This window comes from Myotis lucifugus, unplaced genomic scaffold (genome assembly GCF_000147115.1).
Source record: "Myotis lucifugus unplaced genomic scaffold, Myoluc2.0 scaffold_1027, whole genome shotgun sequence".
NCBI lineage: Eukaryota > Metazoa > Chordata > Mammalia > Chiroptera > Vespertilionidae > Myotis > Myotis lucifugus.
The window spans coordinates 21,202-27,816 of NW_005872075.1; the positions used below are offsets into that span (position 1 = coordinate 21,202).

At 52.8% G+C, this 6,615-nt stretch overlaps 1 pseudogene; it reads right to left on the reverse strand.

Annotated features, from left to right (window-relative positions):
* Positions 1–332: 332 nt before the first annotated feature.
* LOC111824241 lies at positions 333–1,031 on the reverse strand (annotated as a pseudogene).
* Between the last annotated feature and the right edge of the window lie 5,584 nt (positions 1,032–6,615).

A 6,615-nucleotide genomic window follows, 5' to 3' on the forward strand; every position in this document is an offset into this window, starting at 1 on the left:
AGGTTTTCATTCATTCTCTCAGTTCAGGTAGACACAGGTTGCATTGAAGAATCATTTTTTTCCTGCTGACACCGGATAGTTTATTGTGAAAAGCCGTGGTGTGGGAGGGGGAGGCTGGGAGGAACAGGACCAGGGCCCATCTGGGGGGATTCAGCCGTACATCAGGCATTCCTCCATCAGGTTTAGGGGAAACACTCTCAGGAGTAAAACCCCCAGAGGGAGCGCTGTGACTGCCAAGCAGGAGGGCGGGGGGCGGGGACCCTAGGCACTGCTGGGCTTTGATGTGGGGCTGTACCCGCACACAGGCACACCGTCCATGCCCCCATGCCCACCAGGTGACGTCATCGCGGCATACCAGGACCAGGCGGTGAACTTGGGGTGCGTCATGAGCGCTCTGGCACCCTCGCTGGAAGACAAAGGGGGTGCACCTTCGCGCTGCTCACCTTGCACTTCTCCAAGAGCATGAAGTTGGGCTTGAGCCCGCCATCAGGCCTGATGTACAGGAAGGAATTCAGGATCTCTTCACTCTTGTTCTTCTGATCCTGAACTGGTTACACGGGAAGCCCAGCACGACCAGGCCCCAGGGCCCAAGGCGCTGCTGCAGCTCGTTGGCCTGGCTGTAGTCCCAGACCTTTGCCCTCAGAGCGAGGCCACACTCATGAGCAGCACCTTGCCCCACGCAGAGCCCAGGCTCCGGGCTCCCCACCGGCCAGTGAGCGCACAGAGAATGCGTCAGGGAGCTGGGGGTGCACATGGCGTGGGTATCTGAGAAGAGAAGGCAGCGCTGGGAACAGGAACGCCAAGAAATCATTTTGTCACTAAGCGTTATAAACTAGCAATGCCACATCCTTTCTTGATAACTGGATCAAGTCTGTGTGTCTTGGTCCGTTCGGGCTGCTACAACACAAATACCATAGACTAGCAGCTTATCAGCAACAGAAATGTATTTCTTCTAGTTCTGCAACTGGAAAGTCCAAGAATGAAGGCACCTGCAGATTCAGCACCTACTGGGGACCTGCTTTCTGGTTCATAGACTGATACCTTGTCACTGTGTCCTCTCACATGGTATAACGAGCAAGGGAACCCGCTGAGCTCTCTTTTATAAAGGCACTAATCCCATTTGTGAGGGCTCCACCCTCATGACCTAATCACCTCCCCAAAGCCCCACCTGCTCGTACCCTCACATTAGGGATTAGGTTTCTTAGGTTTTCAACATAGGAGTTTTTGGGGGACACAAACATTCAGCCTTTGGCAACGTGGTAGGCAGAATTCTAAGATGGTCCCCAAGATTCTGTTTGCTTGGGGTGCGTGCCTTGTATAACCCTCTGTCTGCGTGTGGGAGGACACTTTGACTATGACAGGATATTACTCATGCGATTATGTTACATTATATGGCAGAATGGATTTTGCTGCTGTAATTAAGATCCCTAATCAGTTGACTTTGAGTTAATCAAAACTGAGACTATTATGGGTGGGCCTGACCTAATCAGATTATCCCTCAAAAATATAAGAATAAATTGCAGATGCCCTCCTGCTGGCCTCGAAGGAGCACACTGCCATCTTGTAGAGAGGGCCGTGTGGCAAGGACCCAGAAGCCGTCTCTAGGAGATAACAGTGGCCCCCAGCTCACAGCCAATAGAACAGGGACCTTCCTCACATGGCCACAGGGAAATTAACTCTGCTATCAACCCGAGAGAGACCGGAAGTGGATCTGCCCCGAGTCGAGCCTCCTGCAGAGGACACCTGGCTGACACCTTGATTTCCCTGAGGCCCTGAGCAGAGGACCTCGCTGAAGTGTGGTGGACTCTTGGCCCCTGGGAATGGTGAGATAATAAACGTGAGCTATTTTAAGCCACCAAGTTTGTGGCAACGCATGCACAGCGACAGAAAACGAATACAGCACACCAACACATTCACAAGCTCGCAGGATTTCCCAAAGGCCCAGGGCCCAAGCTTAGAAGCCAGAATTGATGCCGCCAGATCTGTGCAACCATCCAGTGAGACGTACAGCTGCAAACCGCTGCTGCTTTCATCTGGTGCGCCGCGTGCATAAACCAAGGACCAGACACCATGAAGAAAGGCTGTTCTCCGTGGCAGGACTCGGCTAACGTGATGATGTTGTTTTCTCATCTGTGAAATAGGAATAATAGTACTGCCCCAATGGGTGGTTATAAGGATGAAGTGAAAGAAAACATTTAAAGTATTTGAGTAACACACAGCTCTTTTTTAAAATTATTTTAAAAATATATTTTATTGATTTTTTACAGAGAGGAAGGGAGAAGGATAGAGAGTTAGAAACATCAATGAGAGAGAAACATTGATCAGCTGCCTCCTGCACATCCCCTACTGGGGATGTGCCCACAACCAAGGTACATGCCCTTGACCGGAATCAAACCTGGACCCTTCAGTCTGCAGGCTGACGCTCTATCCACTGAGCCAAACCCGTAGGGCAACACACAGCTCTTAACACTCTATCTGTGTTAGTTATTGTTATTCATGAGTGACTTGCCCAAAGCCACAAAATTAGTAAGAAGCCAAGTGGAGGCTTAACTTTAGGTCTGTCTACTATCAAAATCCATTCTCATCTTCATCTCTCCTTGACTTTAGCAGGAGGAGAGATCCAGGAACCCAGTTTAAAAAACCTTTGCCCATTCCCATTCTTAGTCTCTCCCAGGAGAGAGAGATTCGCATCCGAGAGACAGAGGAAATCCCGCATAATGGAGTATGAATGTTTTATGAATTGGTCTGCACCGAGTAAACGAAAGGGTCATTAAGGTGCTCATTAACAAGTACAGCACTTGGTTTGGAATTTGAAAATGATTGGACAGTGTACAGCCAAATGAGCTCACAGGGACTTCCCGAAATTCCCCAGATCAGCTTCCTGCTTTCACAATGTTCTCTCTTCTGACGTCTGGTGTCAGACACCCCGTACACCCTGTTCCAAGTATACACCGCCTTTACTCGTTGTCTGGAATTCTCCTCTGCCTGTCGCTGGAAGGGACGGGTGTAAAGTTTGGAACATCTGCCTTTGCTGGCTATGGAAGGAGTGTGTCTGTGAGTGGGCACGGGGGTGTGTGCGCACGGGCGGGGAATAAGGCCGGTGGTCTGGTGAGGATGTTGCAGATTCTCAGAGCTGACGCAGAGGAGAGGGATTCTGACCAGTAGCTAGGGCGAGAGTGAAGAGGCTAGGGAGGCAGTACCCAGGCCAGGGGGTAAAATCCCTTAGTGGTATCAGGAAGGAAGACACTCAGCCATGTGCAGCCATATGATCATTATGAAACTAGAATGTTGGAAGTCAAGTTGTTCATTGAAAAAGTGAAAAATGAAAGGCGGCAGTGATCTGGGTGATGTTTCCATCCAGGGAGAGCCACGGATGGCCAGTGAGAGGTCATTGAAGCTGCACATGTGTCACACTGTGAGCAGCGGATAGTCAATAGAAACCCGAGGTGTTAGTCCCAGCCCTTGGGACTAAGCAACAGTCCTCGCCACGGCCAATCCAAACCCACATGGATTTACCTGCAAGGGTATCGAATTGCTCACCAGATACAGACTAGAAATCTGGAGGGCTTGGTTTTGAATGATGAGATAGATGAGATACATGGGAAACTGACGAGGATGCTGCTCAGTTTGTATAACAGATATTTCAAGGGGTTTCTGGTTTCAGAGAATGGCAGAGGACCTTATATCAGACCAACTTTCCCAATGACGATGCTTTCAAGTTCTTGGCAAAATGCAAAAAGGCACTGAGAGTGATCAGTAGCAGGCAGAAGCTGGAGGGCTACCCCCATGAAATGAGGAAACCCCGTAGGTGAGGTCACATTTACCTGTGTTTTCCCCGAGAGACCTCCCTAGTCTTGGTGTTCTTCTCTGTAGCCCTCTTCCCGGGGAAGGATGACAGGTCCCTGCACGTTTGAACCTGAGCATGGCCACGTGACTTGCTTCAGCCCATAAAGAAGCTGTAAAAGCCAGTGTGTGCTCGCGCCAGTTCACTGCCCTTCTGCCGCGAGGACCGGCGGTCCCCGCAGGGGCCACTCCTTCCGCGGCTTCTCGGAGCCGGGCTGCACCTGCCCTGTGGCCACATCCAACAGGAGCGAGCGGGAAGTACTCTTTCGTGGCTGAGAGCCAACAAGGTTCTAGGGGTGTGTTGCTGTGGCATAATCTAGGCCACCCTGACTTACACGGGGGGAAGGAAGGGTGCCTCTGGGATCCGGGTGGTAAGTAGGAAAAACGACCACTTTGCAGAGAGTGATGCCCCTGGGGAAGACCTTCGGGGTGGAAGTTTGGGGAGACTCATAACCCGCTTGAATCCGGCCCAGAAAGAAATGAGAAAGACCATCGTCATGGGCTGAGGCAGCTGCCACGTCTTTCCCCGCGTGCAGATCTGTACTGGTGGGGTTCTCCCCCAGCCCTGCAGTCCTGCAGAGTTGGCAAGAAGTGGAGTCCTGTGCGCAGGGCTGCGGTGGAGTTGGAGGGGAGAGGGGGCTGGGAGGTCAGGCAGGGAGTGTGGCAGGGCGGCCTGGAGTCCTGCTTGGCCGATGGGAGGGAGCAGTTCCCTACTCCCCCACCAGCATTCGGGGTTGCTGCTAAGCTAATACTTAGCCCAGGCTGACCCGCATAATTCTCCTTATTTACAGGCAAATGGATCAGTGGTGGAAAGAGGTTTTCTCTGTGCTCCGTTTTCTCTGTGCCGGTGTTCTGGGCCAGCAGTGCCGGGCCTGGCCTCCACAGGGTGGTTCCTTTGGAGCAGAGGACCAGGGGCTTGTGTGCTGGTCTGGGAGGGGCGGAGGGTAGAGGGCGGCTTCATTAGGAACAGTCAGGGGCGCGGGCTTGGAGGGGAAGGAGCTAATTGAGTTTGCACAGCCCTCCACCCAGAATATGCAACCGATGAAAACCCAGAGCTGGGAGGGACCACGCTCTCTCCCTCCGGAGGACGTCGTGCTCCCTCGCTGGCGGGAGTAAGCACACGTTACACAAGCCTCCAGAATGCGGGGCTGCCTGGAGGCATGTGCTCTGTGCTCCTCGACCTACATTTTCTTCTTGTAAAGCAGGTAGTGGGGGTGGGCTGCGCGAGAGCAGGAAGGAAAAGCGCCGCGTATGTGGTGTCCATGCAGTCAGCACCCGTTAACTGAGCACCTACTATGCTTGCCTCCGTTAGGCAATGGAAGCACCTAGAAAAAAGGCGGTCGCAGCCCAGTTCCCTCTCAGAGCTCCCATTCTGGCGAGGAATCAGAGTTTGAACAATTAAAGATGTCAGAGGCGCATCTAAGGGGGCTTTCACTGGGGACATCACCTTGAGGGTTGAGAAGGAAATGATGTTTAGGGTGAGAGCCGAGCATGGGAGCAGTTGGTGTGAGGGATAGGGTTTTTATGAGATTTATACGTGTGCCTACGTGTGGTTGCACAGTGAAACCCCGGGTAATGAGGTACATGAATTAGTACACAGAGCAAAATTTTCCAGATTGTCAAGTTTATAATCCATTGAGCACCAGATGACTTTATTGCCAACCAATTAGGTGTCGATTGTTTTTACGAAATTAATTTTCTGTTTCCCTGCCCTCCTAAGCAGGCTCAGTGTGGCCGCTTCGGATTCCAGGGCTTCGCTGTGGCTCCCAGGCCTCTCCGAGACGTCCTCGGGGTTATTTAGGGGCTCCTAACCGGATCCCACTGAGGTGGCTTCAGACGGCTCTGCTTGTTGAGTGCTCGGTCGGCTTTTTATAGTTTGCTGTCTCTTTGCTCTCCGGCTGTCAACTGTCACTTCCTGCAGCTGTCAGAGAGCCTGGCGCTGGCAGGCTCTCCATCGGCATCTGCCTCGCCCAGCACACACGCCCTCGCTGGGTTCTGATCAGGGCCGGCTGCGGGGCCAGTTCACTCATCTCAGCAGCGACACGAGGCCCCGGGACCAGCAGCAGCACCCTCCCCGGGCGGGCGCTTGCTGGAAATGCACATGCTTGCTGACCTGAAGCTCGGGGGCCGGGCAGCACTGTATTAACCGGCTGTCCTGGTGTTCCAGTGTCCCCAGAGTTTGAGAACCAGCGCTGTGAGGAAGGACAAGTAGGATCCGAGTGGGGCCGAGTGGCTCTTTCATGTGCAAACTGCCTGCGCTTTACGGGGTCAGCCACGGTCTATGTCAGGGGTGGGCAAACTTTTTGACTCGAGGGCCACAATGGGTTCTTAAACTGGACCGGAGGGCCGGAACAAAAGCATGGATGGAGTGTTTGTGTGAACTAATATAAATTCAAAGTAAACATCATTACATAAAAGGGTACGGTCTTTTTTTTTTTTAGTTTTATTCATTTCAAACGGGCCGGATCCGGCCTGCGGGCCACAGTTTGCCCACGGCTGGTCTATGTTCTGTCCCGTGAAGGGGCTTGTGTTTCTCCTTGGTCCTCGGCTGTTGTCCTGTGTGAGGGCATTGTTACGGGGAGCTGAGCCTAGGAAGGTGTGTGTGTGCACGTGTGTGTGCAGAAAGAGAGAGTGAAGGGATAGAAAGACAGAAAAGCCACGGCCCAGAGAGAGACACACCTGTCTACGCTCCTTAGCTGCGGAGTTTCCCACAGGTCCTGGTTTCAGTGCTCCGTGAGCCGCCCCCTCAACCCCCCACCCCCCCTTCACACG